General features: G+C 35.5%; 1 protein-coding gene across 1 annotated transcript in view; it reads right to left on the reverse strand.

Moving 5' to 3' along the window:
• LOC106877315 (cytosolic carboxypeptidase 6-like) overlaps positions 1 to 12,541 on the reverse strand; it is a 1,751,930-nt gene that overhangs the window by 619,915 nt on the left and 1,119,474 nt on the right. The gene's annotated exons all lie outside the window — the stretch shown is intronic.

The raw sequence follows: 12,541 nt of genomic DNA on the forward strand, positions 1-12,541 counted from the left end.
CCACACACGAATGGTGCTTTTTACATGCCATTGGCATGGGTGCCAATCAGATGGTACTGTCATCAGCCATAACAATGACTTCACTTGACTCAACAGGTCTTTGCAAGTGCTGTTTATTGCCCGATGATTGAAGGGTACTCTTAAATGGGCTGGTTATACTGCACTGGCATAGGCCACAGTTACGGTCTCACTTAGCTTTCCAGATCTTCTCAAGCAGAGCATATCTCCAAAGGTCTCAGTTACTTGTCATCACCTCTGTGAGGCCCAATGTTCAAAGGTCGGGCTTCACCAACTCATCCCAGGTATTCCTGGGTCTACTTCTTCCACAGGTTCCCTCTACTGCTAGGGTGTGACACTTTTTCACACAGTTATCCTCATCCATACGCAACATATGACCATACCAGTGCAGTCACCTCTCTTGCACACAACATCTGATTCTTCTTAAGTCCAACTTTTCTCTCAGAGCACTTACACTCTGTCATGTATGAACACTGACATTACACATTTACAAGTATAAACAACAGATAAGACATCATCAGGAAATAAACTATTGTTAATGACAAGAATATGACATCAAAGAATCCAAAGACCAAGTCTTTAGTGACATGACAGTGCTAAGTATGTATGTTGTCACAATAACATACTTTTGGAGAGGGGAGATGTAGATGAAAATAAATATCGATGATATTCATACCATCATTAATCCCTGAGAGATAGCCTTGGCAGAATTTGAACACAGAACTTAGGAAGAAGGAACTAAAGGCTATAAGACATGTAGTGTAACACCTCACCATCTCTACCACTTTACCATTTCTGTTAATCCATTCATAACTCCAATTTTCTATCACCACTTATCTGGTTTTCTATTTCCACCATTCTAACAGATAACAACAACAACAACAACAACAACAACAACAACAGTTTCAAATCTTGGCACAAGGCCAGTAATTTCAGTGAAGGGGATAAATCGATTACATCGACCCCCAGTGTTCAGCTGGTACTTACTTTATAAACTTGAAAAGATAAAATGCACAGTTAATCTCATCAGAATATGATCTCAGAACGTAAAGATTGACGAAATGTCACTGAGCATTTTGCCTAACATGCTAATGATTCTGCCAGCTTGGTGCCTTGATGATGATGATGATGGTGGTGATGATGATGAAGATGATAATAATAATAATAATAATAATAATAATAATAATAATATACCCGAGAGAACAAAGGGGTCTTTGCTGCTTCACTAAATATTCACTAACATCAATGAAATAACAAAGAAAATTATAAAGAAATTCCAAAAATGTTAAAGGAAACCTGTGTCAGTAATATATTAATTTATTAGTAAAATTTGATTGCTTTTGTCTCATATAATTAATGTATTGTAAATGTTCACAACAATGCTCAATTAGCCATCATGTTTAAACACACTAATGGAGTACAAGTCAAATCACCACCAGACAGACTTAGTTCTCCATAGAAAATAACAACAAATAATATAAATGTAAATCATATTGTTCAGTCCAAAGTTGAAAGAAATGCATACTTTGTAATAAAATTTCTGAAAAATGGAGTGTGAAAAACTACATGTAGCCAGAACCAAATAAACGATATCCAATGAAAATGATCGCAATTTAACTAACTAACTAAATAAATAAATGAATAAATGCATAAATAAATAAATAAATAAATAAATGTATGTATGCATGCATGATCACAATTGAAATAAACGGCTGGAATTTTACTCCTTCAGATGCTGCAAATAAAACAGAAAATTCAAAAATAAACATGAGAGAAATGCATTTCTGTACTAATTATGTAGTTTACTTAAGCCCAAAATAAGAGTACTACTTAATGTACAAAATATCTGCGGAAACAAACTAAAAGAAATTCTGTATCCTGTTGAATATGACATTCATGAAAATATATTTTTAAAATCAAAATATTATCAAGTCTTAAAATGAGACAATTAAAAGAAAAAAAGCACATTATAAAAATGCAAATAACAAATGAAAAATTCACATGGCCACAGTCAAATGACTGAAAAGAATAAAAACAAAAATAAAAAAAATACAAGCAATGGTAATTAAAAGATGGGAAGAGCACTGAGAATGCAAACCAAGAAATACAAAATGAAAAAGCAGCTTAAACTCTTGTATGAATGAAGATTTCTGACCAACAACAGTTGGACAAGAACTATGCAAAGGAAAGTATGAATAAAAGGAAACATAAGAAAGATCTAAAAATAGTTCATTGTAAGGGTGGAACTTCTAAATATGGCTGTAACCGAAAGGAGCTTGGACAAGTCCCTTAACACTGTGGGGGTAGTCGGGGTGCTACAGCCATGCAGCATATCTTGGGTAAGAAAGCCTGGCGGAGCCCATCCCTCTCCAGGCTAAACACATTTCTACAGCTGAGAGGACTGAAGTAATGTGAAATGAAGTGTTTTGCTCAAGAACACAACAGATCACCCAGTCCAGGGATTGAAACCACAATGTTACAGTCATGAATCCAACACCCCTAACCACTAAGTGATGCACCTTCACCAAATGGAGTGGAAATAGTTAAATAATTATAATTTGTAGTTGTTTCTACAGATTAATGAAAGAGAAATTGTTCCTATAAGCAACAACAATAAAAAGCAAAAACATGACCATCATAGATCATTAAAACAGCTACAAATATCAATATCACCAAGATAACCCAAATAATATATGCAACAGCCACAGTAATAACAAAGGAAGGAGGAGATTCTTTCAGATCTGCTTGTGTTGGAATATCAAAACCCAACTAAACAATAGAGAAAACAAACGTACAGAAAGAAAAAAAAAAACTGAAAATAAGAGAAAAAAAATCTCTCAATCTTTAGTGAAATCGATAAAAGGAGATGGAAATGGAGGAACTGAACAGACAAATGCTATAGAAATATATCAGAAGGAAAATGAAATACTCCAAAGTAAAAAATGCCTGAAGAGTTCCTCACTATGTTTCAAAGAATCTGTCATTATAAAAAGCGACAATGATTCTTTGAACAAAGCAAGCGGCTCAACTGTAAACCAAAATGATTTTATTGAGGACAAAGTAAAAATAAATAGAAATCAATCTAGCGCCAACAGCAACATAAGTAGTAAATTTATGTGGATATGAGGAGGAGGAGGAGGAGTGACAAAAGGATCACCACCAATGTTCGAAATAACAAGTGCATCATGCGAACAATCGTGAGGCCATATTAACCGAACACTCTAGTGTTTCTCTGACTCTTATACTGGTGCTCAAATGTATTCAGAGCCGCGTTTGACATTTTAGTTTGTGTTATCATCATGTCTTCTATTTTAACCATTTAGTGCTCAGATTACTCTGTCAAATGTAATGCTTATTTATTAAGATTGTCTTAAATTAACCATGCATCATCTTGTAGATTCAAGATTTTAATGATCTGATTGTTTCTTTTTAGAATGACATTGTAGGAGAGGTGTGAGGGACCAGATGTGGCTGGTTGGTTTGAACATAAAACTGGTAGAATATTTGGACTGGATTTGTTGTTGTTGTTGTTGGCATTCCGTCGCTTACGACGTCGAGGGTTCCAGTTGATCCGATCAACAGAACAGCTTGCTCGTGAAATTAACGTGCAAGTGGCTGAGCACTCCACAGACACGTGTACCCTTAACGTAGTTCTCGGGGATATATTCAGTGTGACACAGTGTGACAAGGCTGACCCTTTGAATTACAGGCACAACAGAAACAGGAAGTAAGAGTGAGAGAAAGTTGTGGTGAAAGAGTACAGCAGGGTTCGCCACCATCCCCTGCCGGAGCTTCGTGGAGCTTTAGGTGTTTTCGCTCAATAAACACTCACAATGCTCGGTCTGGGAATCGAAACCACGATCCTATGACCGCGAGTCTGCTGCCCTAACCACTGGGCCATTGTGCCGCCTTGGACTGGATATGGCTGGTTTAAATGCTAAAGGGTTGCACACAGCAGATAATGCCATACCTTGTGCTGTTTTAAATGAGAGAATTTCACTTGGTATGTCTCAGAGAGCTTGCTGTACAACTTGATGTAAGGGGGTATTTAATCTACTTCTGTATAAGCAGAAGTCATATAATTTTTTCTTCACTCTCCTTTGGATTAGTTCCTGTGGCTGTTGAGTTTACAAAATTCTCCTATTTACACTTTTATCTTTGAAACTGTAGCACATCCAAAATTTCCATCTGTTCCTTTTGTATTGTAGGAAAGTTTGTCATTACACAGTCACAATATGAATGGACTACAGCATTTGGAATCATGCAAAAGTCCTTTCATTGTTGTTGTTACTGCTGTCATTGTCTTCTCAATGATTTATTTTAGTATCTGGGACATTTTTCAATTAACTGTTCAATATGCTATTCATTTTCTTCTTCCTCTTTTACATTTAGCTCTGCATTTTGGTACTGTGCTTTTCTTTTTTAGCCATTGTAGTGTTTGGTTTTGCAGCATAATTAAGTGTGGTAACCAGGCAACCATTTTGGATATAAAAAATGTCAAGTGTGTAAATAAAATTTTGAAAGTTTGTGAACCAGACCCCCTTTTTGTTCCTGTTGTCTGACCCTGGGTATCGAGGGTAGCTATTCCTTAAAAAATAATTACATTTCTTTTTACAAGTATTCCAAAGAAAATTTCATTCGGTAATGTTTGGCTAAATTATGTTTTGAAACAAGTGAAAGGATATCTCCTTACTACAAGAGTTGAATGATGATGATGATGACAATGGTGGTGGTGATGATGATGATGATGATGATGATGACAATGGCGATGATGATGATGATGATGATGATGACTCTTTCAGATTTTGGCATAAGGCCGGCACTTTTCAAGAGAGAAAGCAAGTCAATTATATCAACCTTGTATTTGACTGATTCTTTATTTTATTTGATTCCAGAGGGATGAAAACCAAAGTTGGCCTTGGTGGGATTTGAACTCAGAACGTAAAGAGTTGTAAGAAATGCTGCTAAGCATTTTTGTCTGACTTGCTAATGGTTCTGCCAGCTTGCTGCCTTAATAACCAAAATGATATTTGATTACGACAGAAGGAATCCAAATATAGTTTAGGTAGAGAGGTGCCCTTGTACATGACTGGTACATGAAGAAGTTTAGCTTCATCTACTAGTCATAAGGTATTATGCTGAGAGAGAAAGGGTAGGAGGAGGGGCCGAATGTATGTGAGAGAAGCAATAGGTTGTTATGGTGCTGTTCTTGTCAGAGTTTTAATGAAAGGCAGTTCAGTTTCGAACAACCAATCTTTTTTTCAGACATGGTGTACCGTGATCTACATAATATGATATGCCTTTTAGAAAATGACAGAGTGTGCTTTGAGGGATGTTTAGCTACTATGTCCAGCAGGTTGAACAACTGCATAATGTTTACAACATTTTAGTAATGGAAAAAATATTAGAGAAATAGTGTGTGGTTCTATAGATATGAGGTAGATAGGAATGATATAAGGTATAGGTGAAGTTTGGGTAGGTTCTTCAAGGTTGCTACAGTGAATAGAGGAGGGTAGAAACAGGTAAAGTGCCTCACTCCTACCTCTAAGCAATAACCACACCCTTACAAATACAGACAATGCTTTTAAAGAGACAATTCTACTTGACATCAAGTGATAGTTGAAGAGATAAATTAGCAATAAGTTGGTCTGTCATATTTGGCATTCGTCCCATTATTATTAATGGGACAGTCAATTAAGCATTATATCATGATACTGAAAAACAAACCAAATATAGAAATAGTGGCATTAACCTCTCTATCTTTCTTTCCTTCTCTCCCTCTCTCTCACACACACACACTCTCTCTCACACACACACTCTCTCTCCTCTCCACTTCCATCTTTAAACTGCATAATTTCAGAAGGCCCAAGGCCAAATGAGAACCTCACTAACAACATTTCATTGTGACTCTCAATAATGATTTGGCAAATTATTATTGGAAATTTTCAAAACAGTCAAGTATTTTGGAAGGATTTGGCTCATGTTTAACTGACTTATCTCTCTTAATTGCATTCTAAAATGATGTAACATCAAGAGAGATCATGGAAATCACTGGAAGCTTCAGTGAAAATAGACAATAGAAACGTTGTTAGTAGAGATCTCATCTTTCACCTCACATTATTATTTCATTTCAAGAATAGTGAAAGAAAGAAATTACAAAATATATAAAAATTATGGGTTTTTGTATGTGTGTATCTTTTTTTTTAATGGAAAGATTTGTGATACATCAGGAAATTAAAAGTTCTTTAAATTTCTTTCGTTCTCTTTCGGTATTTCTTAGTAATTTGGTTTTGGAAATGGCTGAATAAAGTTCCTGTGTGTTTTAATGAATGATTTCGTGGAGGAAATTTAAGAAATGACCTTCAGAAAATAAATGAAGGAAGCAATTTTGGTTTTAAAGTTTCTTGATCAATTTTTCAATATGATTTGTTGCTAAAAATACAAAGAAAGAGGTGGAGGAATCAACAACAACAACAAACAAACAGAGAAAAAAGAACAAATGTTTTCTGCTTGTAAATAATTTAGAAATCAAGAAGAACTGTCAGAAAACCAGAAAAAACGAAACACAGGAGAATATAGCAGTAACACAATAACTCTCTCACTCACTCTCTCTCTCTCTCTCTCGATATATATATATATATATATGTATATATATATACACACAAACACACACACACACACACACACACACACACACACACACACACACACACACACATACACACATGCAGGCATAGACGCTCACAGTTTGAAGTATTCTGTTACATTCATTCTACTTTCAAACTATGTCATGCTTCTAGAATCACTAATACAAGTAACAGTCAAATACTAGAGTTAATTTCATAAGCTGTGTCCACCTCTGACAATTCTGGCTCTGTGCCAATATCAGAAATTGTTAGCAAAAGTTGCTAGCGCCTACTCAAGCCTAGTATCTTAGGGTATTTCATTATGTTCTTTAAATTTCTGAGTACATGTCCAGCGAGAGCTGACATTGTCATTCATATTTCTGTAATAACATTAATACACAATATTTGTGTAATAACATAAGTAGTTGTCAAGTACTGGAGTTGGTTGGAGCAATTTTTCCCTCCCCACAAAATACGGCCTATTGTCTGAATAATAATAACAATAATAACAACAACGATGATGATGATGACAATGACAATGATGATGATAATAATAATATTGGAAGTATTGGGTTGTCCGGAAAGTTCGTGCCAATTTTTAAAGGAAAGAAAAAGGTCAATAAATACTTGCCATTACATTTTTAATCAACCAAATATGAACCATTTTGTTGCACAATGCATCTCTATCTTTTCTTTAACTTGAAAATACCCTCTTCCCAGAATTGTGATGCTTTCATGGTAAAAAAGTTGAAAGGTAAGCTACTATAAATTGGCACAAACTTTCCAGACAACCCAATATTATCATGTATATTGTTTTCTCTTGGTATAAAAGATGGGCTACAGCAAATATTCTGCTCAATACTACAGATTTGCTTGTCAGTTATTTGACCTTAACTAGTTGAGCATGTCCCTTAGTGCCTGATGATATGTGTATCTGATCACAAAGCAGAAGTAGTGGGGAGCATCATAGCCATGTGTTCAAAGGAAACATGGGTGTTTCATTCAACATCCTTAAACAACCCTTATTCGGAGACCTTTAGAGCAAGGTGGGCTACTCAACCAGAAGAAAATTCTAACTGGGTCCTACCTGCAAGGTCATGAGCTGTTTATCTTGATATGAGATTACCATATTGCGCACATATGGTTGTGATGCATGTACCTGGTGTACTCTTATCAAATTGGTAGTCATGATGGGTATACTGGGCTTTGTAGCCTGATGGATGTGAACCATTTGGCAGAAAAATATACTTTTCTTCTCTAGGTACAAGGCCCAAAATTTTTGGGGAGGGGGCCAGTCGATTAGATCGACCCCAGTATGCAACTGGTACTTAATTTATTGACCCAGAAAGGATGAAAGGCAAAGTCAACCTAAGCAGAATTTGAATTCAAAATGTAAAGACAGATGAAATACCGCTAAGCATTTCTGCCAGCTCGCTGCATTTTGGCAGAAGAATATATTGAATCAATGATGAATATCATAGATGCTGAGTGGATGAACAGATAACAAACTGTCAACAGCCAGGATCAACTAGTTCACTTAGTGAACTACTGCTATCATCTGTAGTCATGGTATGTGCAGATGAGATATTTCAGCTAGTGAAAGGCCAATGTGACTAAAATCCAGGCCAAAACATTCATGCTTCATTGCTTAATCAGGAAGCCTGGTGTGGAAGAGTTACATTGGTCTGGGCAAGTGACCCAACTGGCTGTAGCACCAGTCAATTTTCATTGAACTAATTCTTTGATCCTCTCCTGAAACCTTTCTATGCTTACCACAAGGATGACAAATGAAAGTAAAAAAAATTCTGTTAGAAGAATATTACATAGGAATCACTGGATTGATGTGTCTGAGACACATGAAGTGACATTCTATGAATATCCAGGTTATCACCACCATAACAACTACTTCATAATTTGGAGTATTATATTCTTTCCCATTACAGACATTACCAGACAATTGAGTAAAGCTTTCATTAAGATGACTTTCCTTTACATTTTAATATGATTAACATGACCTTACTCTCCATCATAATATCATTAACGTGACACTATTCTCCATTGTGTCTACAGCAGTATATAAATTGGCTCTTTCTACGAATTACTTTTTATGGGGGAAGAGTTATTATAATCTTTTTTTCCTCCTTAGCAATTCTAACTTGTCATTTTACACTATTTTTGTTTGTTTTATTTCTGTTTATTTATTTCTGTATTTGTCTGAAATATTTCTGTAAATTGTTATCATTTCAAAGAATTCACAATAAATCAACAGAAGAGTCGTTTTATGGAAGAATATATCAGATTTTGCCAGAATGACATGATGAAGATATTGCAGTAGAGAGAAGGACGCTGGTGCCAGGGTATTTAGTTCCTGTGACCAACTCTATAGTGACCAACTCTATAGTGCATGCACCCTTCTCTACAACTTCCTTCAATTTTATGTTCCCAATTCAAATGCTGCTGAGATCGACTCTACCTTTTATCCTTTTGGGGTCGATAAAATAAGTACCAGTTGAGCACTGGAGTCGATGTGATCGACTTAGTTCCCTTCTCTTAAATTGCTGACCTTGTGCCAAAATTTGAAACTAATGTTAGCAAGAAGTAATAATAATAATAATAATATTAATAATAATAATAATTATTATTATTATTATTATTGAGAGAGCAAAAAAGTGGTACGAACATAAACTTGAAGGCACCATCGAAAATGATAATGCAAAAATCCCATGGGATTTTATGATTCAGTGTGACCAGGAGATAGAAAATAGGTAACCAGACATAGTGTTAATTGAGAAAGAAAGCAAATGATGCTGGATTACAGATATAGCATGCCCAGCTGACAACAAGGTATGTGATAAGGAAGAAAGAAAAGTCGAAAGATATAACAGTTTAGATTGGGAGGTGAAGCAGTTGTGGTCATTGAAAAAGGTGGTAGTAATACCAATAATTGTCAGAGCCCTGGGAACAGTGAGTAAAAATCTTGAGAAGGACACGGAACAAATAGGGGCTGCAATAAGGGTGGAGCACTTGCAGAAGACAGCACTGCTTGGAACCACTTGAATACTCTGGATGGTGCTTGAAAAATAAGTGGTGTTACCTTAGTTCACTGATAGTGAAGAGTTGGCACCGTAGTACATCTCCAGCATTAGAAGTAGTGCAAAGACAATATGATAATAATTATAAAATAATGATAATCCTTTCTATTATAGGCACAAGGCCTGAAATTTGCAGGGAAGGATAAGCTGATTACATTGACTACAGTGTGTAACTGGTACTTATTTAATCGACCTCAAAAGAATGAAAGGCAAAGTCAGCCTTGACGTAATTTGAACTCAGAATGCAGCAGCATTTGCCAAACATGCTAATGATTCTGCCAGCTCACCACCCTAATAATAATAATGATAATAATAATAATGATGATGACGATGATGATGACGATGATGATGATGATGATGACGATGATGATGATAAATGCGCTGATGGAATATCAGGCAGTGACTCTCATGGCTTCTGATCTTAACTGATTGGAAGTGTTATCATGTGCATTATTTTGTCTTGGTATAACAGATGGGCTACAGCAAATATTCTGCTCAACATTACAGATTTTCTTGTCGGTTGCTTGACCTTAACCAGTTGAGCATGTCCCTTAGTGACTGACAATATGTGCATCTCTGATCATGAGCAGAAGTACTGGGGGAGCATCATAACCATGTGTTGAGAGGAATTCTTTGGGGTTTGGATAATCCACTTCTGGGAACATGGGTGTTTCACTCAACATCCTCAAACAACCCTTATTCAGGGACCTTTTGAGTAGGATGGGCTACTCAACCTGAAGAAAATTCTAACTGGGTCCCACCTGCAAGGTCATGCGCTGTTTATCTTGATATGAGATCACCATGTTGCACACATATGATTGTGATGCATGTGCCTGGTGTACCCTTATCAGACAGGTAGTCATGATGGGTATATTGGGCTTTGAATATTTGTACCTCAGTGTCACTCTGATGGCATGCACTGCTCTCTCATTCAATAATAATAATAATAATAATAATAATAATAATAATGTTTTATAAAGATTGACATAACTCTTCACAAAGGTAAATAGACAATAAGAAGAGTACGGTACATCAAACCAATAAATAATCTATTACATTCAAATTGCGCTCTTCTTATTGTTTAATAATAACAATAATAATAATAATGAGAATAGAGTGTCCAGTAGAACTATTTGCCCCCTTGGCATGGCCAAAATCATCAAGAAAGTATTAGATAATTGAAAAAGAACAGATAGCATGGTATTGTATGCTGCAGGTAGTAAATCTGTATTGCATGCAAGATCCTAGGAGTTCCAACAAAACCCAACTTATAATAATAATGATGATGATAATAGTAATAATATTTTTTTCTAATTTAGGCAACTGATCGACAATGTAGGGGGTGCAGTTTAGTGAATTAAATGAACCCCGGTACTTCACTAGTACTTTTTTTTTATGAACTCCCAAAAGATGTAAGCCAAAGTTAACCTCAACAGGATTTGAACTCAGTATGTAAAGAATGTGAGGAGCCAGAATAAATTCCACAAAGCAGTTTCTTGAACAGTAATGAATTTACCAATCCACCACTTTTAATAATAACAATGATAAACAAGAGTATTCAGAGAGTGCAGACCTCAACCAAGGCAACACCAATGTCCTCTCAATGATTAGCCAAAGATGATTTTTAAAATGAGAATATCTGAAATAAACTTGACTGCTCTCGTAAATGAGAATACTAAAAATGAGCCCGACTGCTCTCAAAAATAAATAAAAAAACAGAAAAAAAAAAATCCAGAATCCTTGTCCGGTACTGGATTAATCTCAAAATCTAATCAGTTTGTGTCAGTCATGAGGCCAAACATCCCTGAAAGTTTCATCCGAATCCATCCAGTGGTTCTTGAGATATCTTGTTCATGGACAAACAAACATGACTGCAAACAATACCTCTGCCTTCGCTAAGGCGGAGGTAAGAAAAAAAAAAACCTTAGTTAGTTCCTTAAAATGCCTTGAGCTATAAAATGAACATTTATTTAGTCATAGTGGACCAGTAAAAATGGAATGTAAACTATTCCTTGTTTGTTCTTCTCAACAACGTTGAAAGATAGAATTTTATCCATTGTTCTGAATTAAAATTCCTCAATATGTGTCCAGAGTATTTTCTAAAAGATCAGAGAAAAGAATTCAACAAAAAAACCAACCATCTTTGACAGGAAAGCAGAGAGTAGTACACTGACAGACAGTTTTGGATGATGGTTCTTTGTTCTGTGTAAACCAAAATTTATTTCAGTGTTTCCCAAGACACTATGTCTTGGGAAACACAACGACAGCTTGAGAATTAATGACAAAATAAAATCTCTAATTCTAAATGGCTTTCAAGAAACTATATTTGGAAAAGACTTTGTTTTTCTGAAGAAAATATCCAAATGAAAATAGAAAGAAATTAAATATGAAAGCAAAAAAACTATGATAGACATTTTGTTTTGAGTATTTGAGGTGGTGGCCACTATATTTAGGAAATCTGAATGTGTTGGAATGACTCTTTAAACAAAATAGACAATATTTATAGAGTAATAAAGTGTAGGTTGGTGGGAGAAGATCTGTTCTGTGTAAGGTAGGTAAATAAAGTATTAGATAGCTAAGACATCCAAGGGAACTGATGGTGAGTTGTCAAGATGCATTGAAATATATTGGTTGGAAAATCTGTCTAACAATAATCAACACTGGTCAGCAAATGTTTAATTAATGACAATGATGACGATGATGGTGGCAATGATGATGATGATGATTATGATGATGCTATTACAGGAATTCATTTTAAAATGTCTATGAAACTGCCTTGAGAAATGAAGTAGCTGAATCTGTTCG

This window comes from Octopus bimaculoides, chromosome 10, assembly GCF_046866305.1.
Source record: "Octopus bimaculoides isolate indiv1 chromosome 10, ASM4686630v1, whole genome shotgun sequence".
NCBI lineage: Eukaryota > Metazoa > Mollusca > Cephalopoda > Octopoda > Octopodidae > Octopus > Octopus bimaculoides.